Source organism: Xenopus laevis, chromosome 4L, assembly GCF_017654675.1.
Source record: "Xenopus laevis strain J_2021 chromosome 4L, Xenopus_laevis_v10.1, whole genome shotgun sequence".
Lineage (NCBI taxonomy): Eukaryota > Metazoa > Chordata > Amphibia > Anura > Pipidae > Xenopus > Xenopus laevis.
Genome location: NC_054377.1, coordinates 47387645 through 47414478, shown reverse-complemented (window position 1 = coordinate 47414478; position 26834 = coordinate 47387645).

Genomic DNA, 26834 nt, shown 5'->3' with positions numbered 1-26834 from the left:
GCAGGCTGGACATCTGAACCTATTAAGACCTTCTGGTTGAGTGAGCGATAAATGTGGCCATGATCTACTTGTGCGGGAACTGTGTAACAGTTAACCATGGTCATTAAATTGAGCTGCAATAACCAATAGAGTTGGGTTCATTGCACAAAGCCCCCAGCCTGAAACAACATCATATCTGTGGGTAGTTTTCAACAATCATGGGTGACCCACTTTCAAGCATGGAAAGCATCATTCCCTTCTCATTAACCCTGCAGCATTGCTGTTGCTGCTGTAGAACAACAAACCATACATGTTGTGAGTCATCAACAGCTTTAGTTCCAGCATGAGTTGAGATCTCTGTGCCAGGTAGATAAAATGGTGGCTTAAAGATGCACATTAAAAAAAATGCATATTTTCAAAAAATATCATGAAATGAACAATTAAAATTTATTGAACAAAACAATTAAGATCTGCTATAATTTTGTTCTATGTTAATGGCAATGGCAGTTCTCCTGCTTAGCAACTGTTTATCCATTAAAGTGTATAACCCTGTGGAACAAGCGCCCTTCAGCTTGTTCGACTTTTTTGTATCTTTTTTTACAGAACATTTCATGCTGTTGCTTTTTATTTTGTGATTTTGCTTACAAGTCACATTGCAGAGACTAAATTCAAACATCTGCTTAATATTCTTCCAGAAACACTTGACATCCAATTAGCAGATTCCACCAGACATTACGTTTATTACATGTTGTTGCTGCTCCACAGGTGTCTTCTGCATAGTCGTTTGTTCTGCAGTTCTACAATGTGTTCTTTAATATATTCCAAAACATCATTTTCTTTATCTGCATTTCATTTTGTAGATTTAACCACTTTGCTGTCAAGGAATAAAAAATATTTAAATGAATCACTGCAATAAATTCTGATCATATTTTAGTGAGTCATATTTTATACAGCATGAAACAGCACAAGATTTTGTAGTATCCTACAAAATCTGATCCCTTCCTTTAACATAGATCGGATTAAAGTAAAGGGCCAGATTCAACGCAATGCGGTACATTTTTGTCTTTGACTCCAAAACAGTTATGCCAAATCTTTCCAAATTCAGTTCATTGCAATGGTGATTTTTCATGCTACTTTTTAATGTTAGAGCAGTGCTTTCAAAAATTGTTCATATCAATGTGTATTTTGTGGGTTGTCGGCACAAGGTTACAAATGATATCCTCCCCAATTCTACAGCTGTCCATACACAGGCAGATTTTTTTTGCCACCCTGCAAAGGATACTATCGGCAAATGGATTGTTTGAATGAACAATTTATCCATCAATGCTTAACGATAAGGATTGGAGACTTTTGTCGGATGTTTGTTGTGTTGGCTGCAGGATTATACATATATTAACCAAGACAGTAACAAAATAAATTGTTTCAAACAACAAAATCTGTCTGTGTATGGTCACCTTAAATAAAACAGAGAAGCATGTATAAAAGGCTTTCTCATTACAAGAAATATCATTTCTGCCAGGTCAGCTTGGCATAAGGGAAGCACAAAACTTAATTGAATTGCAAAAAGTAAGCATCCGACACCATCCTACAAAATGCCCTGTGTAGTTTGGCCATTAGTGGGCCAGATATTCCCTGGGGATACGGATCAGTGGACTACTGGATCAAAATCTGGAGCTCAGTGCACAGAACAGTGTCAGGAGGCCATTGCCATTCCTCAATTTGCACATCTAAATGGGTAGGAACACCGGTGTGCATCTCCCAGCAGTGTTGCCTAACATAAATAGCATTTTACTCAATGGGCGTTTACCAAAAAAGAGAGCACAAGCTTACAGGCATTATGGGTGTAATAAAATTACCTGTGCGGCGGGGGACACCCGCCGCGTGGTTCTTAAGCCGGCGCCATCTTGGATTCTTAGGGCGCGCCTCTTACAAGCATTGGCGCACGTTTTGGCGCAAATTTTTTCTGTATTTAAAGCCCATTCTGACCCCCAGCCAGTGCCCGTGATAGAACTTCTTCTAGTGGTTTTCCTAAGCCTTGTGCGTCGACTTTGAAATTCTGATCTGATTATCTGATTATGACCCTGCCTGTTCCCGACTATTCTGCATTCTGTGTCCTGACCCTTGCCTGCCTACGACGACTCTCCTGCTTAACCCCTTGATTGACTACCCGGTTTTGACCCTTGCCTGCCTGACAATTCTGATATCCACCTGCCTCGTCCCAGCCTGTCTGACCATCCTTCTGCCTAATCCTCTTGTACTGTGACCTTCGGCCCAAAAGACTTTGCTACCAGCTGTGCCCCTTCGCCAGCCAGAACATCTCGCCTTGTACCCCTCGTTACGTCCAGGTGGCACCCCAGTAAGCTGAGGGCTCCTCCCGAAGCCCAACGGTGGTCACACTACTGGTGAAGCCGAGCCGAGACCAGGGTACTTGGCACTTGTACTGGTATTGGGAGCCGGCCGTGACAATGGGAAGTCAGAATGCAAAATAAAAATGGCCGATTGTGGCTCTTTTGAGTCAAGATGTCAAGATGTTTTTTTTACCAGTTTTCTAGACTGTTACTTTTTTTAAGGACTGTAGGGTTGGACCAATGCTACTGCAGGGATATTGTTGAAGGGATATTGATATCATGATGACTGAAATGGTACACAGATTTGAGACTCTCAATGAAATGGACATCATATTGTAAAAGGAAAGTGGTGAATCAGGAAGGGAACAGAGCGAACTGTTCTGTGAGATGAGAAAGGGATTATTGTTTCTCCCAGTTGTCAATAAGCTGTCTGTAACCAAGCGAGGGCCACATTATGCACAGATGGAATGTACTCTAATTTAGCCAGCACCACAATATGTGCAGAAGGGAGGGTGGATAACCATAGATATTATATTAAACATCTTTTCTAACTGTGACACTTGGGAAATTAAGGATATTAATCACCACTCTATTTTTCAGAATGGATTATAAATTCGCATACAGAATGAAAATATCTGCCAAGCTTGAATTCCATCTCATTTTAGTTAAATCTCCTCTCTATTAAATATTTTTGTAACTTTTTTTGATCATTGGTTATGTTTTCTTGTTACCAAATGTAGCCTTATTCCTATTGTTTATTGAAACTCAGCTTTAATTACTTTTTTGTTCAGCTGTGCATGCAAAAATCCTTTTTTGCACACATTTTCTCTGCGTTCACAGAGAAATGGGTGGGTCAGAACACTACAAAATATGTTTTTTAATGAAAGTCTTTGTGCTCACCACAAAATTAAAACTTGCCTCCAACTATGAGTTCAAAAATAAGCACCTGCTTTGAGTTCACTGAGAGCAACAGCCAAGGCCTTGGTAAGCTTTTTACTTACTGGCCACTGGTTGGGGATCATTGCCCTACAAATTCTATAGATTAAAGGGATACTGTCATGGGAAAAAAATTTTTTTCAAAATGAATCAGTTAATAGTGCTGCTCCAGCAGAATTCTGCACTAAAATCCATTTCTCAAAAGAGCAAACAGATTTTTTTATATTCAATTTTGAAATCTGACATGGGGCTAGACATATTGTCAATTTCCCAGCTGCCCCAAGTCATGTGACTTGTGCTCTGATAAACTTCAATCACTCTTTACTGCTGTACTGCAAGTTGGAGTGATATCACCCCCCTCCCTTTTCCACCCCAGCAGCCAAACAACAGAACAATGGGAAGGTAACCAGTTAGCAGCTCCCTAACACAAGATAACAGCTGCCTGGTAGATATAAGAACAACACTCAATAGTAAAAACCCATGTCCCACTGAGACACATTCAGTTACATTGAGAAGGAAAAACAGCAGCCTGCCAGAAAGCATTTTTCTCCTAAAGTGCAGGCCCAAGTCACATGACCAGGGGCAGCTGGGAAATTGACAAAATGTCTAGCCCCATGTCAGATTTCAAAATTGAATATATAAAAATCTGTTTGCTCTTTTGAGAAATGGATTTCAGTGCAGAATTCTGCTGGAGCAGCACTATTAACTGGTTCATTTAAAAAAAAAAAAAAAAAATTCCCATGACAGTATCCCTTTAATTTTTGTCAGTCTGTAAAAGAATGTGTAGAACTGCAGATCTTGCAGGGTTCTCACTATGGGGCAAATTTACTAAAGGGCAAAGTGACTAAAGTGGGCGAAAATTTGCAGATTATTATGCCAATTTACTAACGGTCGCTGGCGTAACTTCAGTAGCGAAGGAGATAGACTCTAGCGGTACTTTGCGCCTTAACGCCTGGCGAATTTGCGCTCTGGCGAATGGACGTAACTACGCAAATTCACCAAGATGCGGATTTTACTGAATGTTAACTCTTGTGCCAGACTTGCCTTCGCCACCTCAGACCAGGTGAAGTCCAATAGAGTAGATAGGAGTTCCTAAAAAATTGTTGATAATGTTTCTAAGTCCCAAAAAAACGCTAGCGTCTTTTCCTTTTTCAGGGTGATAGGCTGAAAAAGAACGTACATTTTTTTTTCCCCCTACATTTCCTAACATATGACACATAAACTATACACTGGACTCATGTGTAGGGCAATATAACAACTTTATTTTATTAAGGTTTCCCGGGCTTGTGTAATGTATTGTATTTGCTGCAACATATACGTCCATTGAACTTTAACTTCCTGCTGTATGCAAATTAGGCAACGCTATCGCAACTTCACTTCGCACAGTAACGCTAGCGCAACTTCGGCAGCGTTCAGCGTCCTGAACTTCGGATTTTAGTGAATTACCGTTGTCCTGGCGAATCTACACCTGGAAAAGTGTTGCGCTGTGTCAACGAAGCCATCGCTGGCAAATTTTCCGAGGTTAGTGAATTTGCCCCTATATGTGTTTGGATACAAGACAACCCATTTAAACTATCTTGTTCTAAAAAGTTAGAGCAAAAACTGCAACAGTGTTTACTTTAACAGTAATACGTATAAAGCAAATTCAAGTAATGTAAATAATCTTGAAAACACTTTACCACACATCCAAGCAACTTATTTTTTTCAACTGAAGAAGCCACTCGGATGAGTGAATTTTTTTTTTATTATAATCCATAGACAGTCTTTACTGCACTCTCTTGCACTAAAACTGAACCCTCTTCCAGTTATCCCCATATCCATAGATAATATTGTTGAGAAGTATTCTTTTGCTTTTTTATTAGACTTTGACAACCCTTTATTTTATATTTGTCTGAAGCATCTACTTTTTATTATAATTCATATAATTCAATGTATACATATCACATAATGATAATTAAAAAAAAATAAGTAAAAGGTTTTTTAACTGCATGTGTACAAAATTATAAGAAACCTGTATAATAATTGAAATAATACAAATGTCTCAGTTTTACAGCCAAATAACCCTCTTAATATTTCGCTATAATAAAGGGAAACAAGTACATTCCCCTCTCTGAAACATGGAATGCATTCTAGGATTTTATTACCTTGTATTGCTGAAAATAAACTGTATTATTATGGCATAGGAAAAAAAAACGTTTTCTTTTTCTAATAATACCCATAGAACTACCATAAAATTGATTTAGTCCATTATATTTCCTTCTTCCATAGTCAAAGAAACTTTGGGAACCAATAATTGCTTTATACATATCTGAGAGGAGAAGGTCAATCTAAATGAAACACATTTTCCAAGTGACAAAGCAAAATTATTTGGTGCTTGATTAGAAAATCTCACTGGCTAACACTGCTTTTATAAGGGATCTGTTTTTAAATTCCACATTAACAGCTCTTTTTATTCATCCCAGCCTCATCCAATGCAAACAATATAACCATACAGAACGTCTAGGTTTCAATATATGCAGCATGTGATCAGTAATTTTATCATATTATGTGAGGGTAATAGAACAATGTAGCAGTTATGGCAAGAATGCCTGCATTAGTAGGGGTTTACATAAAGGGCCAAATTTTTCAAAATCCGAGATCTGAGAACCAGATTTCTTCTAGAAATAAACGTCTCATTTATCTTTTTGTCCATGAAAGAGAAAGGGAAACAAATAAACAAATAACTTAACAAGGAAATTAGGGGCAAATTCACTAAAGTGCGAAGCGCCTAACGCTAGCGCAAATTCGCCAGCGTAACGTCATTTTGTTACTTCGCCGATTTACTAACGGGTGCTGGCGTAAATTCGCTAGCCGAGTGGACGAAGGGACGTAACTACGTTAACTCACTAACTTGCAGATTTTACTGAACATTACCTCTTGCGTCAGACTTGCCTTCGCCACCTCAGACCAGGCGAAGTGCAATAGAGTAGATATGGATTGCTTCAAAAAATATTTAAATTTTTTCTATGTCCCAAAAAATGCTGACTTCTTTTCCTTTTTTAAGGGTGATAGGCTGAAAAAGATCGTACATTTTTTGGGGGGTACCCTCTTTCCCCCCTACATTTCCTAACATATGGCACCTAAACTATACAGTGGACACATGTGTAGGGCAATATAACACCTCTATTTTATTTTATGAAGCTTTCCTAGGCTTGTGTAGTGTAATGTATTTGCTGCTACATATACGTCCATTGTACTTTAACTTGGTGCCGTATGCAAATTAGGCATCGCTAGCGTAACTTTGCTTTCCTTGACGAATTAACGCTATCGCAACTTCGCTACCTTTCGCCATCCTGAGCACAGCTTCGGATTTTAGTGAATTAGCGGCGCCCTGGTAAAACTTCGCCTGGCGAAGTGTGGCGAAGCCTGCGCTAGCGCAACTCCGCAGGTTAGTGAATTTGCCCCTAAGAGTAGAGTATATTTAGTAAAAATACATTTTTAGAATGTGACTTAAGATAGTATGACATTGTGAGGCTAATACATTCAACATTTTTACTTTTATGAGCTTAAAGACTAAAACATAATGCACAGACATGGTCAGTTCTAACAGAAGCTAATTAACATTTGTGTATAGGTTTATCTGTGTTTGAGAAAACCGGAGTAAAACCAGGAAAGCCATTCCCAAATTATATGATTTTTTCTGGCTTTTTCAGATTTTTGCCCGAAAAGTCCAAAACAGATGGATTTTCAGGCTAGTTCCAGTGCAGATCATAGAAACTTTTAAGTAGAATAGGGACCCCTTCCACTGACTTATATAAAACCTCTGCAGGTCTAAGTTGGTTTTTGGATTCTGACTTTTTGCAGCATCGGGCTTTAATAAATCCTGAAAATGTGTTGTGAGCTGCATATCTACTGCACACTTTTCGAATAAAAACATACAAATAATGTGCATAAGTAATACAAGTAGGTGAATACTTATGCAAGTCACTGCATATAGACTATACTCATAAGATATTATAACAATGTTCAGTTCTTATGATCTCACACTGCTTGTTTATACATGGAAGTAAATTAGCCATTCCTCCTTTTACCTGATGCTCTTGGAACAAAGGCCAGAAAATAATAAAATAGTGCAAAAATGTATCTGTGACAAGATTTTTACAGTAAGATCAATATCTAAATCTTGAAGTCGAGAGAGTAGTTATAACAAAACAACTTTTATTAGCCCTCTGCAGCACTTTCAATGCTTTCTGAAATTTGTGTTCAGTTTTCTACACTTACAGCTTTTTTCCCAATAACAGTAGAAGTAGAATACAAAGTGCAAATCAATTATTATGGGTCAGATATATTAGAAACCACTCCTAAAATAATTTTAAGAAATAATTAAAATATTATTTTTGAAGGTGTACTGCTCTGCAAAAGCTGCTTCTTTATATCATTTGTTATTTCTTTTTCCTTTCCTTGTATGTTCCATTATTTAATTCTCTTTTAATCTATTTATTGATTTCTCTTTATTACTAGTTTATTAGATTTTTTTTCATAATATGCACGTCAGTCTTGTGCTCTTCTAATATTTTTATCTGCTATTTTTTCAATATAACCTCATAGCCCTGTAGTATTCATATCAATGCCCAATAAGTGCACATATGTTCAGTATATTGCATACTGGGAATACACACTTCATACACTGAATAGTTATAGTATGAAATAAAAAGAATCAATACAACAAGATAACTGTGGCAGCTTCCTATCCGAAGGAGCTTCCAAACTGATTGAAAACATTTTTAATTGCAAATTGTTAATAAGTCTGTGCATTGGTATTGCTCTCTAACCATACATTTATTTTTCATAATAAATCATTTGCATTTTGTATATGGATGGAATACAAGTTTGTGATAAAATGTAAATAGCTGGCTAGTGCTATTTTTCTTGTTTCCTATTTATTACTGCTCCCCAGGGACATTTTGTATAAATATATATAAATATTGACATTTAGGAGGTTATTTATCAAAATTCAAATTTTCAGATTTTTTTTAAATAAAAAAAGTCTGAATAAGCTAGAATCTATGATTTACCCTTATTTTTCAATAAAAACCATGAAAAAATTGGACCGTCAAAAACTGCGAGTTTTTCAGATAGTTGCACGAAAACTGCGACTTTTTCGGATTGCTGCGCAAAAAAAAAAAATCTATTTTTTTTGTGAAATAGGCGGAAAAGCCGAAAATGTTTGGATTATTTTACTAAACCCAGTGCAAATAATAATATCTTTAAATTGCAAACAGGACCTGTGCCATTGACTTTTACAGGACCTCAGCAAGTTGAAGAGAGAGTAGTTTCGGATTCTGACTTTTTGCAGCCTCGGGGTATAATAAATCTTGAAAAATTCCCACTGAAAATTTCCCAGTAAAAATTCGTATTTTTATAGTAAAAAAAAACAAATTTTTCAAGTTTTTAGCATTCAGAATTTAATAAATAACCTCTTTTATGTTATAACACTGTAACACATTAGCTTCATGTGAGTTGTGTGACAAAATACATCATTCAAATTATATAAAATCGTCTGCAAGCACCAGGGCCCTTAATCCTAGTAATGCGTGCAGAAGACATGATAGAAGACAGAAGACATTATATATATATATATATATATATATATATATATATATATATATATATATATATATATATATATATATATATATATATATATACAGTATATATATATCCAAAATAAGTTCACCAGGAACTTTTTTTTTAAAATCATATTTTTTTACAACAATTAAAAACAGACCAACTTTCAATCTCCATCTTAGACCTTTATCAAGCTGAACAAGATATATCCCAATAAATATTTTTTATTTTCTTCAAATCCTGTGCTGAGTCATTTTGCTTTCTTTACATACATATAAACTACAAATTGTTTATGAAAATTGCTTGTGAAACTTGCTAGTTCTAAACTAAACTTGTTATGTCATCTATCAAAAACATACATATTGATGAATATTCTAGTTTATAGACATTTCACTTAATTTACGAGTGTCTCATAAAGCTGCTGGAAGTTTCTGGATAATTAGATTCTTTGCATTTCCATAGTATTTAAATGTATTTGTAATATACCATTAGTCACCAGGTAAAACATTTCAACAGTGGCACTACCCTTCAGCAAATGCTCCAGAGAACTTAACACTGATTGATGGCAGGTCAACTGGAATTGGCTAGCAGAATTTCCAATTTTCTTTTGGGAAATTGCTCATTTCTTGAAGTCTATTCCTATTTTTACAAGTGGACAGCAGGCTGAGATTATACATTACTATGTGTCCAAGTATAAAATTGTGATGGATGGCTCCACACACAGAGAAAGAGTTAAATATTTAATTTAGACTTCTTAAAATAAAACTCTTCTTGAACATCATCACTGTTTTCTGGAGCTTTGTGTTATACAGCTGTACACAAAAGCTACATATTTTAATTGACTAAATAATTGTACTTTTTTGTAACCAAACACACATATTTACTAAACAAATTATTGGTAACTGAGTGTAAACCAATTAGTATTCTACTAATCCTAAACAAAGCTAAAGAACTTTAAAAAGTGTTTCAAAAATTTAATGATCCATTATTTCCAAAAAAAATTATACATCAGTACAATTAGATTATTAATAGTTATATATCTTGATAAAGGTCTGAATAAGTGACGAAACATTGATTTATTACTAGTTATATATTTTGATAAAGGTCTGAATGTGGGACAGAAATGTTGATTTTGCAAAATAATAATGATTTTTAATTTTTTTAAGCAAGCTCTATGAGCGCTGAGTCATTGCTGTGGATGTGCTTGCTGAACTACCACTTGGCACCCAGGCAGTATGTAGTTATATGACTAGATATTCATGACATTTGTGAAACTACTTGCCCTCTTATGTGTAGCTTCTTTTTTACACACACAGTATATATATTTTTTTTTGCTTTTTTTCTGATATATATATATATATATATATATATATATATATATATATATATATATATATATTGTGATACTTAATTTTACATTTCTTCCAACCAATAGTATTCCCCCACAACATTACAGTGCTACTTACAGAATTAAATTGAATAAGTAATTTTAATGGCCAGAGAACCACGCTATTATTGTATTTGTGAAAAGCATAAGGGTTAAGCATGAAAACCTATAATGTTTTATTATATGCTCAGAGTCTCATTACAGTGTATTGATTAACTTATTAAAGCTCTGTGAGAAAGTATAATATTGTTTTCATCAAGAAAGATCACGAAAAGAAATATCATTAGTAAACCTAGTTATCTGGTCCCATCTACTCTTCACAACAAGGTAGACGTTCTAACACCAAAAAGGCCTGCGGGTCAAAAATAATGACATTTTCTTGCTCTAAAATGAGGAATTAAAAAAAAAAAGCCTATATCCATTCTGAAATCAATGACAAATTAATGTAAATCTACAATATCAATATCAAAATAGCCATCACTGGAGCTACACTGGAAGCTTTACACGTTTTACATATTAAAGTGCTAATATATAATTTACACAATGAGATATATTAACCAGAAAGAAAATGAAAGACGCTGGAACAAATAACCCCAGAAGAGAAATTTGTATGGCCACTTCTAATGAGCTGAATAAACAACCTGGGGACATTTCTAAAAAAAGTGGAGGGACAGGAGCCTTGTAGATCTGCTAGTCCAGTAGCTACCCTTGCAGCGGATGTAGCACATGCAATGACTTTATAAAAGGAACACATTTCAGTGATCATTGCATGGGTAAAAAATACAAGATTAATTTTCAAGTGACTGTGAATTTAAATGGCATGGTGTCCCTGAGATATGGTCTATATAGGTAAGACTGTCAACCCTCTATGTGACAGGATTAAGAACCATCAATCCAAAATACAGAGAATTGGGCAAATCAGAATTAACTATCCATAAGCATTTTATTTCCATGAGACACTCTTTACCACAATTTCCTACATGGTCAGTGACAATGTGCCCATTCCCAGAAGTGGACGTGCCTGTGCTCATATGCTGTACTTTTGAGACTTGAAACAAAATAAATCCATAAATTAGACATTGTTGCACCAAAAGGACTGAACAATAAATTGCCATATATGTTTATATAAATATCTACTAAGTACTCTGTATATCACCATCAATATTCCTATGATTGTTATGGTTAGTTTTCTGATGATGATGATTTTGCTACATGTTTTGATATTATTCTATATGATATCCCTAATATTTTATGTTAGTGAAGTTTAAGATTCTAGATGTCTAAAACTATTGCCTATTTCTCTCATAGTTCATAACTCCTTGTGCTCCTTTTGACTATACAAATTGGAGTTTTGTCTAGCCTCTTGACAATAGATACACAGTTAGTAACTATACTTCTCATATATTATATCCAAAACCTTATTGACTTTCAGACACTCTGGTCTTGGGAATAACAAATATTGATCCTTCCCATTACCCATTATTGATGTTCTAATTTAGTTGTCTATAGGATACATATAGCTATTTACTAGCTGCCACCATTACAAAATTGTGGGTTTATTAACCTGTAAATCAAAATATACAATAGTAACCTTGCATAGGTGCATTTGTTTGCAGGCTGACATGTCTGCCTATTCAATCTTTATACACATTTTATCTTGATATCTTTGCAAGTCTGCTTAATATATAACAACACAATTATGGATATACATGCTTTGATTTCCATCCACTATATACCTACAGTTAGTCAGTGTTCTGCCTATTCACCACATAAATAGAGGTTACTTGATGCAATTACTACGTGGGTTGCTGTATGAGCAAAAGATTATCCTTATAACTCTCTTATCTATAGCAATTTGTTTTCTTCAGTGTGGCCCACTTTGGACCTTGTTCATACACTACCTAGCAGGTGACAGCATTTACTTTATACTGGGAACGTTTATTTAATTGTTATCCTATAAGTAAGTCACAGTACCTGTGCATTAAATGGGACCAGGCTAAATTAGCATGATGGGACCTTGGTCCTTCCCTTACCCCAGCACATAAAATCAATAAGTATGTAGTGATGATGTTACATCATGTTACATCCACTTCAAATTGACACTGAGGTTCTCATTCTGCTGATTTTATTTTTGAGGCTTATTTTCTAGGATCTGTCCTATCTCTGGCAGCATTGTTATTGAATATGGCTTTTTGATTAATGTTATGTTTTAACAAACTAAATAATATGACTCAAAAGGTTTTAATGGCACAATTCCTACTACAGGTGACCAGGACCTTAAGAAACACCATTTTAGCCTATGCCTCCAAATGCACCCTCCTGCCCACGTGGGTAATGATAGCCAAGAGTAATACACGTACTAGACATTTGAGACCAAAAAAGGAAAATTTTGCAGCTATATTCTGTTTAAAGGCCTGTCGATTACAAAACCTGTGGCACCATTGAATGTTCTAATGGCATTCTTGGCTTTTATCAATGAATATTGCAAACAATATTGTATACAAGATGCAAGACTCTTACATAAGAGAACGCCATTGTGAAAGTTCGTCAGTTCAATTACTCACTCTGCTGCTTTTGTTTTATGGGCTGAAACAGCAATGCTTTTTAGAATTAACAGTATATGTTTATGACTTTAGATCTTTGGTTCTTTTGTTTTTATTAAATTTTTTTTAACAAATCTGTTCATTTTGTGTTTTTGGCAAGTTGACAGAGGCATTTCTCCCATGAAGAGATCTAAACACCTCAAATGAGGCTGTACGTGGGCAACGGTATAAATAGCCATCTGCAAAAGAAGAAGTCACATTGACCGTACACAACCCGAAAAAACCAAGGTAGACATCTCATGTGTCATAGTAATCAATATGGTAGCTACTAGTCTGCTTCAAATTGTGTAACACCATATGGGCCCATCCCCACTTAATTAGGGTGTAAACTATTTTGCTGGAAACTTGACAAAAAATAATACTCACAGAGATCTTTTAAACACAGCTCACCTTGGTACAAATAACAATTAAAAGTCACCTTTACCGAGGTGAGACTTTAGGCTGGAATGAGCCTCATGTAGAACGTGCCCAGCAGTTTCCTGCATGTTTTTAAAGTATGCCCAAGAGATTGCAGCTTCTTAGAGAACCTGCCACCTTTGTAACCTTTATACAAGGAGCAGTACCCTATGTGGTTAGGCACTAAGTTTTCCCAGGAGCACTTACTCATAGCAACCAATAATCAGGTAGCATTTACTGGTCACCTGTTAAAAAGCAAACATTTGGGGGGGCGTGGTCTGCTGATGGCCGCATGGGCAGCTAGCTAGTGAGCTTGTGAGCTCTCCCGTCTGATCCCCGTCCTGCGGTCTAATGGCGTCCGTGGTGGGGAGAATGCAGTGGGCGAAGGGAGGAGAGAAAGCCCCTACTAGGAAGGTACAGTCGGCGGCCCAGCCGTCGCATCCGGCAGCGCATATGGCTGCAAGAGAAAACACGGCAGCCGTTAGAGAAACAGCGTCGCTGTTTAAAAAGAAACCAGAGCGCCTGGCTCTCAAGACGGCGCCGGAAATACCCGCACATGGTGCGGAACCTACAAGCAGAGTCTGTGAGGAGGAAGCAGAGCGAGAAGGAGATCTCTCGGCAGCTGCAGCTGCTTTTAGTGAAGAAGTGGCAGGGGAGGCTGTGGGAGTCAATGAAAGCCCTGAGAAGAGCACAGATATGAATCCTGAGAAAAACAGCATGGCTGGAGGTGAGCAGAATTTTCGTTTCTATATTACTCAGCTCCCTACCAAAGGGGACATACAAGAAATGTTGCAAGTAGTGACTTCAGTAATTAAGGAAGAAATTCGTGATATCAAAAGAGAGATTACAGCATTGGCAGAGCGTACAGATATAGCTGAGACAAACATATCTAAACTCTCCTCAAATCAGAAGATTCTGTTTAATCATATCTTTCACCAGAACACCTCTATTCAGGATTTACACAGGCAACTGGAGGACCTAGAGAATAGGAACAGGAGGAACAACATTAGAATCAGGGGGGTACCTGAAACTGTTCACAAAGATGAGATATACCCAGCCCTGAACTGTATATTTAATACAATACTAAAAAGGGGTTTGGAAGCTGACATGGATATGAAGGTGGAAATTAAGATAGAGAGAGCACACAGAGTGCAGAAATCAAAGGCTGCTCCTCCTAATGCACCAAGAGATATTCTATGTTGCTTACACAGTTTCTCTCAGAAGGAAGAGATTATACAGAAATCAAGAAAAATCAGTAACATTGAATATGAAAATAATAAGATTTCTGTTTTCCAAGATCTCTTATGGATAACTCTCTCAAAAAGGAAATTATTAAAACCTCTAACTGTGGTATTAAGAGAGAAAAATATTTTTTTCAGATGGGGGTTTCCCTTTTCCCTCGCCGCAACTAAGGATGATATAACAGCAGTTATTCGTCTTCCCGCAGATACAGTACCTTTTTTTAAAAAGCGTCAAATCCCAGAAATAGACTTGCCAGGATGGTTCCCGGATCCAGCGGAAGTATCGCTACTCCCAGCCGAAGTAGAAGGTGAATGGTCAACAGTTACCACCTCCAAAAGACAATTACAAAGACAACTCCTAACAAAAAAACATTAACTGAAAAAAGTTGGAAAAACTCTTTATTTTTTTTCTCTCTTTCTCTCCTTTTCTCTTTTTCTAGTGATGTTAGTGGGTTTCATATTTACGTAAATTACGACACAAGAGGAAGGAGAGTATATAAGAAATCTTAGGAATCTAATATATTATGATCTCCTAAGAATTATGTTGGTGTTCTATGAAAGTGTAAGAATTTTTTTTTTTCTCTCTTCTCTTTTCTCTTCTTTCCAGTGATGTATGCCTCAGTGGGCTTCATAGTTATGTAAATTAAGACACAAGAGAAAGGAGAGTATATATGAAATCTTGGGAATCTAATATGTTATGATCTCCTAAGAATTATGTTGGTGTTCTATGAAAATGTAAAGAAAATAATTCTTTTTTTTTTTTTTTCTTTCTTGTTTTATGAATTACAATGTAGGAAAAGTTGTTTACTACAATATTTCTTTTAGGGTGGCAGACCTGGAATATAGGATTTAAAGTACACATGTTTTTTTTTTTGTGTAACAGGTTTCGGGTTCACTTAATCACCGGAAAGTGTTAATAATGATATTGTCCCACCACCACCAAAAATTTCAACATACAATTAAATAGCAGGCGGAATAAGAACAGCGGATTAAGATCAGGGGAGTGACTGCACTCCCCTGATAAAATATATGAATTTATAGGAAATGTCAGTTACGATGAATGACTATTTCTTTAAAATATTTGTACACAATATGGAATGGAACCATATACCACCCTCTCCTACCCTGTTTTCCTTTCTGTACACCCCTTCCCCCCATCCCCTTTTGTATAATTTTTCTTTTGTGTATATATTTAAAATGGAAAAAAATAAAGAATTGATAAAAAATAAAAATCAAACATTTTATTGGTTGATGTGGGTAACTACTCCTAGGCAAACTTAACACCTTTTATTACACATTGGAATAGGTACAGAATTTGCTTCTGAAAAGGAAAATGGGTTAGGGTGAAGAAATTAAACATGGATTCTCAATCCATGTGTGAGAACCCTAAATATTTGCGCTATTTGGAATTGGTCTCAATAATACCTTTTATAATGGGAAATGCCTTCCAATAAAGAATACAAACAAAATCAAGGTGTATAACTGGTTCTAAACCAGTTTCCTCTGCTTCATTTGGGTCCCAGACAAAAGGACAAGGCTTCAAGGGACTTTCTGCTTCAACGGAGCATTCTAATATGACAGATCTATATTATTGCCCATTGTGTGTGTCCTTTTATGCGAGGTTTAAAAGGCAACCCATCCCAAGTTTCATGCTATTAGTAAAGTAGCTGGGCAAGTATTCTAGGGTAATGTCAGAATTTAAGACAAAATTATTACCTTTGCACGATTTTATCCTTTACGCAATTTTATCCTTTGCGCAATTTTAATATAGCTTTTGCAAACCTGTTTAGCGACCACTTCCGGCAGTCGAATAAAGATTGCAAATTATGTGTATGTGATTAAACTTATTGAAAAAGTTCTGTTTGCACAAAAAAATTACACCTTCAAGCACTTCTTAAAAGCTTGCAATGTGCAATTACAATTTTCAATGCAATAGCAATATAATGAAGAATATTATATTGTGCAATGCAAATATTCTTATTTGTGCAAGTTGTTTTTCTCTTGCTCTTTTTGTGACTTTTATTACATTTCAGCAAGTCAGCAAAAATCATATTTGTTCTAGTTGATGTATATCATGTAATGGATTTTGTTTTCTGGCACAACTATGGAGTTTTTTGACCCTTGATTACATATTTGTGAAAGCAATTATTTTTGGACAGCCCATTTACCATACTTTCTACAAGACAAAGGGGAATATATAAAAATGCATCTTAAATGGGTCCTGTGAAATGAAGCTACGACTGAATTAAGTTTTCTTGTACAGACTCCAATCTTACAGCCAATGAATAATGTCGTGAGTGGGTGTTTTAGTACATCAGTAGTTGCTGCTTCCATCTCGCAGTCACACATGAGCATTACTCAACTGTGATTTGTCAGAATTGGCGTCATTTCATTATCTAAACTTATTTTACTGTCCTTTATATAGACTGTAAGATCGAAATTTGCGCGGGCATGAAAAACAACTTCTTCCCTGAAATGTACAGATTGTTGTATTTTGGAGTATTAAACTTTGTACTTTTTAGCATAGAATATAACAACTTTTTCCATTTGTGTATGCCAACATAAGGCTATTTAAATTCTTTAGAAACAAATGTTGGTAAGAACTTTGAAAAGAATAGAAATTTGATTAACATGCTATAATTCAGGAGTCAAGCTGGCACTCAGGTTTCTTTATATTTTACTGAATATGCAGACTTCTTTTTACCACTAAATAAATTCCATGCAATGAAGACCATCAAACAATGAAAGAGAACAAAAGAGGAACTCTGACCCTGCTGCTGCTTAGCACATTTATTATCAAATGGTGTAATTTTCTGTCTAAAAAGAAACAATGCCGTATGTACTGTGTATCTCAGGCTTCAAGCAGAAAATTAACTCAAACATAAAAACAAAACATGAAAAGAACAGCAGGACAATTTAAAAATGTCTTCTGTATTTTCTTTGAAAGAAGCTGGTAGTTGCTTAACCATTTCAGTGCTGGGTTGTATGGTTTGATTGCTGATCTAAAAGATAAAACGTACACCTACAATCTAAAAGTACCCAATTATTTTACTCACCCCTACAGCCTACTAGCCTGACATGCCCTAATCTGTGAGGAAATCATTTTTCTATACAGTTTAGTTTGCTGGAAAGTAACCATACTATAAACTTGTGATGAAATAGTCTGCTGGAATACTGGAGAATATCTGGTGGGCCATATTTTATGTTCCAACAGATCTGTGCAGTCTGTATTTCCAACTGAAGACCAGCTTACACCTATGAAACAGAAGTAGAAGTGGCCTTATCTTGCATGACTTTTTGGGGGGGCTCAATAAATCTTTTATACACAACTACAACTCACACAGTGTGCTGATTGTAACTCTTTGTGCGTATGAATATGGCCATAAGGTGTTTTTCTTATAGGTATTGCGCTTTCCATAACAGTGCACTTATATCAAAGAGAAGTATGCTCTGTGCCTTGAAGTCTCGTAGCTCTCCTGCAAAAGAGCAAATAAATGAATAGAAGGAAGGTGTGTTAAAAGTAACTGTTGCTTATTTAATAACTGTGGGCAGTTTGGCACTTGAGCCAATCAAATTACTTCTTGGTTGCTATGGAATACTGTTCAGGTCCAGTGTCAGTAAATGAGCTTACCTGTGTTATTTCATGTTCTTACTCACCCTACCATTTTATCATTGGCGTCACTGCGCCATTAAATAGGCTGTAACGTTTTAAGGATGTAAGTTGTTTTGTTAATTAATGCTTGGAGTCACTGTGCCATTTAATGCCGTAGGTCATGGTACCTTTTAATGCTGAGGGATAACTGCCTTTATTCTGCTGGTACCACAGTATTGGCTCTGTCTTCTTTTGGCATCAGTATGGGCTTTACATTTGTTCTGCTGTCACAGCATCATGGGTCAATGCAACAGTCTTTTGTAACCATGCCAGACCATACCTTAGTGAATCCTGAAAGCTATGCGTCCAGTACCCTGGGATGAATATCATCCAGCTCCAAACCTTTGTTTATCTTTACATGTTCAAATTCCTTTTGAATTTCCTCCTGAGTAACCCATGCATCAGTAGTACTATTGGTAGTGCTGGGTCTATTAAAAAGGAAGTATTTATTAGCTGGTTACTCAGTTGTATGTGACATGTGAAAAATAACAGTTCAAAATGTCTGCTTTTTCCCTCTTATCGATCAACTGACTTCCCTTTGACAATAAGGGGCAGATGTATCAAGGGTCTAATATCGAGGGTTAATTAACCCTCGATATTCGACTGCCGAATTAAAATCCTTCGACTTCGAATATCGGAATCGAAGGATTTTGCGCAATTCGTTCGATCAAACGATCGAAGGAATAATCCTTCGATTCGAACGATTTAAAGGATTTAAAGGATTTTAATTCATCGATCGAAGGATTATCCTTCGATCAGAAAATTGGTAGCAAGCCTATGGGAACCTTCCCCATAGGCTAACATTGGCCTCGGAAGGTTTTAGGTGGCGAACTAGGGGGTTGAAGAAATTTTTAAAGAGACAGTACTTCGATTATCAAATGGTCGAATATTCAACCGATTTTTAGTTTGAATCGTTCGATTCGAAGTCGAAGGTCGAAGTAGCCAATTTGATGGTCGAAGTAGCCAAAAAAAACCATTCGAAAATCAAATTTTTTTTCCTCTATTCCTTCACTCGAGCTTAGTGAGTGGGCCCCTAAGAGTTCTACCACTTCCTGCATCATTTTTTCACAATTGATATATTTAAAAAATAGTTTGGGATTCATTATACTCCTCACTGTAATACCATTTTCCATATCTAATTTGGCTTGCTTTTTTTGCATGCTTTATTGGCTTCCTTGTAACTAATGAATGTTTCTGCTGTCCCGGCTAACTTGAATGCCTTAAAACCAAGTTTATCTTCTTTTCAACCTCAACACAGTGAGGCAAGAACCTCAAGTTTCCAAAAGTTGATCAAATGATAGAGAAATATAAAAGAATTTACTGTACACTGACAGTTCTTTAAACCTATTCCCATATACAGTATGAATAATAAAAAAGTGACCATATAGTCTCAGTGCAAAAAGAAACATTTATTTCTAATAAGATTTTTATGAAGTTGAGAGCAATTAGAAATAGCCCTATATAACATTCTGTTACATACAGATATTCATAACTTATTGATGCATACAATTAGCAAAGTTTTTACAGTAGACATTATTCGGATGGCTATGCCAAATGAGTGATCAATTAACATCCTTAATTCCATTATGTTAACATTTAATTGATATCTAATTAACTTGTATGGGGATTTCAATACATGGTAATTTAAAAATGTACACTTCCTTTCAAGGTTAATGTACTAATTGGAATCAAATTGAGCATTGCTTGCTGTAGTAGTTTCAAAGTAATTATGTGACTATTAGATTTATCCCTCAAATGCTCAGTAAGTTATCATTTAACAATCAATTTATACAATTAAAAGCGGCAATTGCTCTTCCAACCAAAAAGCTAATTTTTAAAGTGATTACCAAAGTTTTAGAAGTAATACAGTGATGTGACACAGATGTTACAAATCATAGGAACAGTGACTTTAATTACCAAGGAAATTATATTTTAGTGGATTCATCAATATTTCCTGTTTAAGTGATATCATATATTAGGCAGCAAATTGATTGTCCCAATAAATATTTTAAAATTGCAATAGTTAGAATTTGTTAGAGAAACAAATTGTCCAAGCAATAAACAATGCACATTAAAAGATAATTGCAAGCAAAATGAAAATAATTAAGAAAGTCACATGATGTCTATTTTCTGGTGCTAGCTCATTTTGTGATGGGCTTTTGATTTAAAATCTTTAATCTCTTTTTTACTTGAGACATATTTTCTTTAAAAAAAAAAAGTAGCTAGAATTCTTAATATGGAGCTCACTTACAGTATGAGTTGGCTTTTTTTTCTTGATTAGAAAAGAGGACAAAAAAGGTGTTTTTTTTTGTTTGTTTTTTAAACCTTGAATAATTGGAATTTATTATAGAAAAAAATGTTAAAACTCTCAAGAAAAAGCTCAGCAAGTAAAAGCTGTCAAGGTTGTATGGCAGTATATGGGAATATTCTCTAACAACTTTACTTTGTTTCCCAGTTTACTAAGCCATTTAAACTTATCAGCCACATTGAAAATGAATGGAATTTGATTTTCTGCAAAATAACCTGAACTTGAGCTTGAACTTGAACTGAACTCAATAAGCTATCGTTGGAGAAAAAAAAACAAAATTTTGATATATTAGCCTCATAGTGAGGTGTGGGTATATATATATATAACTGTATCAAAATATTCTATTTCTTTTCTTTGATGTAAATGCCTTTTGGCATTTCTTTTTCTATTAGTAATCCCTGGACTGTGCAGTCAATCATAAATACGGGCATTTAAATTTAATTGAACCAAAACATTGTTTCTTGCAATAATTTGGTACCAATTACATCCTATAAGCCTTACTGAAGGCCGTAGAATGGAACACCATGTGATACACCATTAAAAACACAGTATATTAAAATGCTTGTACATTGTACATACACCTTTGATTATCACAATTATGCATATATTACAACAAGGTGCATTTTTCTTTTCCATAGTTTTAAATTTGGCAGCTGGTCAAATAAATCATTCAGGTTAATTTACTAAAAATAGGCAAGTCTGCTCTTACGTAGTAGCCCATAGAACAAACAGAGATTTGCTTTCATGCTTGTACCTGCAGTAGGTTTATAAAAGGTAATTGCTGAGTTAGAGTGGGTTACTATACTGGGGGGAAATTGTGTCCAGTGTTATTAGATTACCCCCACCTTCCTTTCATCATGAAGCTGTAGCTATCAAATTGGCATCTCAAATATGACTATGAAGATTTTCATTCATCCAGGTCATGGTATATCTACTATAGGTAAATCTAAAACAACTGGACATTTCACTACTCATCCAAGCAGCTTCTTCAGTACAAATGACTGGTGTGGGAAATTCTCGGCATATAAACTCTTCCACTAATCCAATCACAATGGCACATTGTAACTCTTCAAAGAGGTGACATCTGAAATTAACAGATGTGTTGATTCTGTGTCGTTAATGTGATAGGATACAAATGTTACAATGTAATCAGCATTGTATGTAGCAGACCGGTGGTGTTGAAGGCCCCTGCCTCTGTTCAGGGATGGTTTCTCGACCTTGACATGAATCGCCTCTTTCACGGCTCATTCAAACCAGCGGTCTTCTTTATCCAAGATTTGGAACTTGATATCTTCAAAGTAGTGTCCCTTGTCTTTTAGGTGTAGAAAGACAGCCGAGTCTTGCCCTGTAGAGTTCACCCTCCTATGCTGAGCCATTTGCTTGGTGAGCAGTTGTTTTGTCTCCCCAATGTATAGATCCCTGAACAGAGGTGTTTTAGATTTATCTATACTAGATACATCTCAAATACGTTTTACTGAAAAATGTTTTAAAAATGAGTTTACTGAACAATGTTAGGATTTTGCTCTTACGGTGACTTTGAGTACTAAGCAGAAGATACTCTGCATTTATATTTCTGCATTCAAGAGCCAGGATTTCAAGACCAATAAGCATCTACTATTATACCTTAAAGAGAGGAATCTTTTCTGCCAGGTTTTGAAACAGAGTATAAAAAGTGCATATTGGTTTTTAAGGGCTGGCTCTTTTATATAATATAAGCTTCAAAATACCAGGATTATAGGATTGGTGTTCTAAATGTCAAATTAATATTTATAGAAAATCAGTTTATAGAAGAAAATACTTCCAGTATTCACTATTTCAAATGCAATTTCTCTAGTTAAATTTGCAGTAAAAAAAAAAACCCAGGGACCGATATGTTCCCAATGTATGAGATGAAAATTAAAAGGAAATAGTTTGAAAGTAAACAGTGTACAGAAAAAGAACATGGCATGATTGCCAATTTAGGACCTATATTACTGTTCTCAAAGTGACATTGACATCACACTTTCTGCTCGTTCATTTACAAAAACATTTTCCATAGTTCATTTCCTCTGCAGGTTGCTAGGCAATCAAACATAAAAATATAATATGACTTTGTGATGACATTAATATTGTATATGTATATCTTCTCTTGCCATCCTACTTTTCCCCCTCCTTATTCCCCTTTCTCCCCTTTTTTATTTCTGTAACCTCCCCTTTCCCCCTCTTTGTTTTGAAAAAAAAAAAAAAAAAAAAAATTGAAAATAAAGAATATTCAAAAAAAACATAAAAATATATAATGGTAAATATTTCACACAAGCAGTAGTCATGATTATGGAAGTAAAGCATGCAAAATAAACAAAATTAATCTATCATTTCAAAAATGAACTACTACCTTTATTTTACCCCATTCGGTGGCTCAAATCTTATGTTATTTTGTCAATTGTGTTTTCATGTTTGTTGCTTGCTTGTGGTCTTGCCAAAAAAAAAAATATTTCAATATTTAACTCGATATTATATAAAAATCATAACTGTGCACTATACATAAATTTGGTAATTGCCTAAACCATTTTCTATTTTCTCAGAAGTAGCCTTTACAGGCTTTATATTTGGAATTCAAGAAAGTAGATAATCCTAACTGATCATTGTGAACCTGATTTTTGTTTGTGTTTTGGGGGTTTCTTTAATGTAAACATAGTGGTTGGTGCATTGTTCTACCTAATAATATGAGTGTACTTATGGACAAGATAATGATTTAGGTTGGCTATATTCCATTACACCATTTTGGTATCCACTATTGGGCAAATCTGCGACTGGCCAGTAACCCATAGCAACAAATCAACCATTAGGCTTTATAAGTCAGCTGCAAGCTAAACAAAGAAAGAAAAATCACGTGATTGGTTGTTATGGGTTACTGCCCAGTTGCAAATTTGCCCAGTTTGACCCTCATTATCTATATCTCCTTAATAATACATTCCAATTGTGAGACGGTATTATTGCATGTGTAATTACCCAATTTAAGGCTTTAAAACAACAGTGGCAGTAATATCCCACCAACCACAGACAATTAATTTTAGAAATGTGTCTATGAATGTATTTGTTTTTATAAACTTTCCGTAAAGATGAAGAATATTTTGTTGAGATGACAGTTTTCTTCTGATTCTTTAAATATTGAATAAAGACCAAACATGAAAACTTAGAAGATGCCAAAAGAAGAAATGCTACTAGCCCAATCTGCATTTATAAGTATATTGCTTACTGTATTATTACAGTTACATAGTTAAAGCGGATTGAAGAAAGACCAAAGTCCATCAAATTCAACCCCTCCAAATGAAACCCGGCATCCATACATACACACACTGACCCCTCCATACTCTCACATAAATCACATATTGCCCTTTTATTAGACACCGGTGGGATCACCTGACTATAGTTGGGAAGGGTGGGGGCTACAATATGGAGCACAACTTTTCCTTGTTTGTTATAGTTATACAGGAGCAGTGACCAGCTCCATGTTGTAGCCCCCACCCTTCCCAGCTATAGTCAGGTGATCCCACTGGTGTCTAATAAAAGGGCAGCCAAGTTTGGGAGTTTTACTTTGAAAGCAGCTAGTAAGTTGCAGGTAAAACTTAGTCCCTTTGTAAAATATATAATTAAGCAATTGAATCAGATGAAAATTGAGTATAGGACTGGCCAGATATGGGATGACTTTGACATAGTTGGCCATCTTAAATATGTTGCAATCTATGGACAAACAATCCCTGTTTTGCTTAAAGGGTATTTTTCAGTAGCAGTATGCACAAAATGTCTCTGTCTTAAATATATTGATAATGGGTTGAGTGCAGAGGACTCTTGTATTTGTCTATATCTATTTTGTGGTCACAGCCTCATTGCACAGCCTCATTAGTGGTGAGCACAACTTTCCCTTGTTTGTTCTCAGTTTTCCAGGTGCTTGGCCAAATAATATGTAGATAATTATGAAAAGGACCAGCACTCCATTTTCAAAAAAACACAATAATTTATCAAGGATCCTTGATAAAGGCCCAAAAGCAGGCCGAAACATTGGAGATACTGTGACACTACAATAAATTATTGTGTTTTTTGAAAATGCAGTGCTGGTCCTTTTCATAATTATCTATATATCTATATATACACATACATACTTCAAGCAAAAATGTGTTTATTGAGTCATCACTTGTGAAACCTACGAGTGATGACTCAATAAACACATTTTTGCTTGAAGATTATTGGAGTGCTGGTCCATACTTGAATGGTATATTATACTTCTTTGACCAAGCACCCGACATCGAAACAATCGAGTAAGAGTGGACTTTCTATATATATATATATATATATATATATATATATATATATATATATATATATATTTATATATATACTCCAACTATAGATTTTAGTATCACAAAGACTTGGATATTTTGCTTGTCCAAGAAATCATCCAAGCCACTCTTAAAGCATTAACAGATTCAGCCATCACAACACCCGGTAGGGCATTCCACAACCTCACTCTCCTCACTGTGAAGAACCACCTACGTTGCTTTAAAGTTAAAGTTCTTTTCTCTACTCTGAATGAGTGGCCTCTGGTACAGTTTTCTCTACTCTGAATGAGTGGCCTCTGGTACAGTGATCCTCTTTATGGGTATCTTTATGGGTTCCCTGCTATTTGACTATAATGTCCTCTAATGTACTTGTAAAGTGTAATCATGCCCCTCGCAAGCGTCTTTTTTCCATTGTCTGTTTTAATAGAAGGAAAAATCAAAATCTAACCCTGTTCTGAGCACAGGCAATTAATGACACAAATCCTTTCTACTGTCATGGTTATCTAGGTGCCCAAAATGCATAAACCATTAAGTATTTTTATACTAAGATCTTTTTTTTATCTCTGCAGACTCTGCCTCCCAATGCATTTTATATAGCTTTATGACTTCTTTTAGTGTAGGCTTTATAGCACTAGGTGCTGTTCTGATTGCATTCGCAAATCATAGAAGACATATTGAAACAAAAGTAAACATCCTAGATTTTCTGCACAAAAGCAGTTGTTAAATGCATTGTCTCTGAATGGTTTTTCTAATGTGATGCAGGCTGTATTAGTTCTTGATTTAATATCTAGCTTCCTTTATTTTGCTTCTAGCCAACAAAATGGTGTATTAACGTTTGTATTTGTTCATGATCACCCGCCGTTTTTTTAGCCTAATTGCAATATCTAACTAGCAACAATTATTCTTTAATTCGAAAACAAACGTCATTGCAATTTTGCAAGCTTAACTAAAAAAGTTCTCTGAAGCATAATAAACATCCAAAATAGGAAGAACCGTTTGGAAGACATAGTTTAAATCAAACAACACCAGCCTTCCACTTACACTGAAGAAATTCACATTACAAATAGTGTTAAATTATAGCACAATATTTGCATCATTTAGATTTCAGGGTACGATTTAAAATAAAGTAATGATTAAAAAATTTAAAATAGAAACAAAACTGTTAAAATAAAAACATTTTTTTTATATTTAAGTTATTATATTATATCCATGCGTGCTGGTAGTGTTGTGTAAGCACCTTAGACTATATGGCACTTATAAGGTTATTGGTACTTTGATTTCAATAACATTGTAAAGGAAAGCCTTTCAAATTTCAAGGTGATTTTTTTTGGTCCAAAAATCTATTTTTTGTGTAAAAAAAATTGTAATATTTGAGATTTATTATACCAAAGCCTGAAAATATACTGAATCAGAAACTACACCATCTAAACCTGTCAAGGTCATGTAGAAGTCAATGGCAGAGGTCCACTCAAAAACTCGATCAATTCAAGATATTTGAGTGTTTTCCACCAAAAACGCAAACAATTTTTTCCATTCAAATTTTTTCTTAAATTTGAAACCATTTGAGTTGGGAGTTCATTCAAGGTTTAAAAAAGCTCACATAGATCTTAAAATGTACTTTTGGTAAATAAACCCCATAGCGTCAATAGAATACCTTTAATATGCTACCAAAATCTCTATATTCTGTATGCCTCCTATAAAAATGGAAGACAAAGCAAAACAACCAGTCCATATTCACTAAAAAGTTTGCATGAAGAGGTGTAAAAAAAAAATAACATGCATTGAAAGCAATCAAGTTACCATAGTAAAGTTTGAAAGCAAAGCTTGAAAAATTAAAAGGCTATTGCTGCAATACCAAGTTGAGTGGCAAGAGACAAATCGGTGGTTGCTTTGTGTTGCCCCATAAGTGTTATCTATAATATACAAGGAAAGAAAATGGAAGCACCTTCCATTGGTTCAGAAAATGAAAACAAAAAAGTGGTGTGCAGGGTCAGAAAAATATATAGATGAATCAAGGAAAAAAAAGTATGACCCCTAACATTGCACCCCCCCTCCCACCCT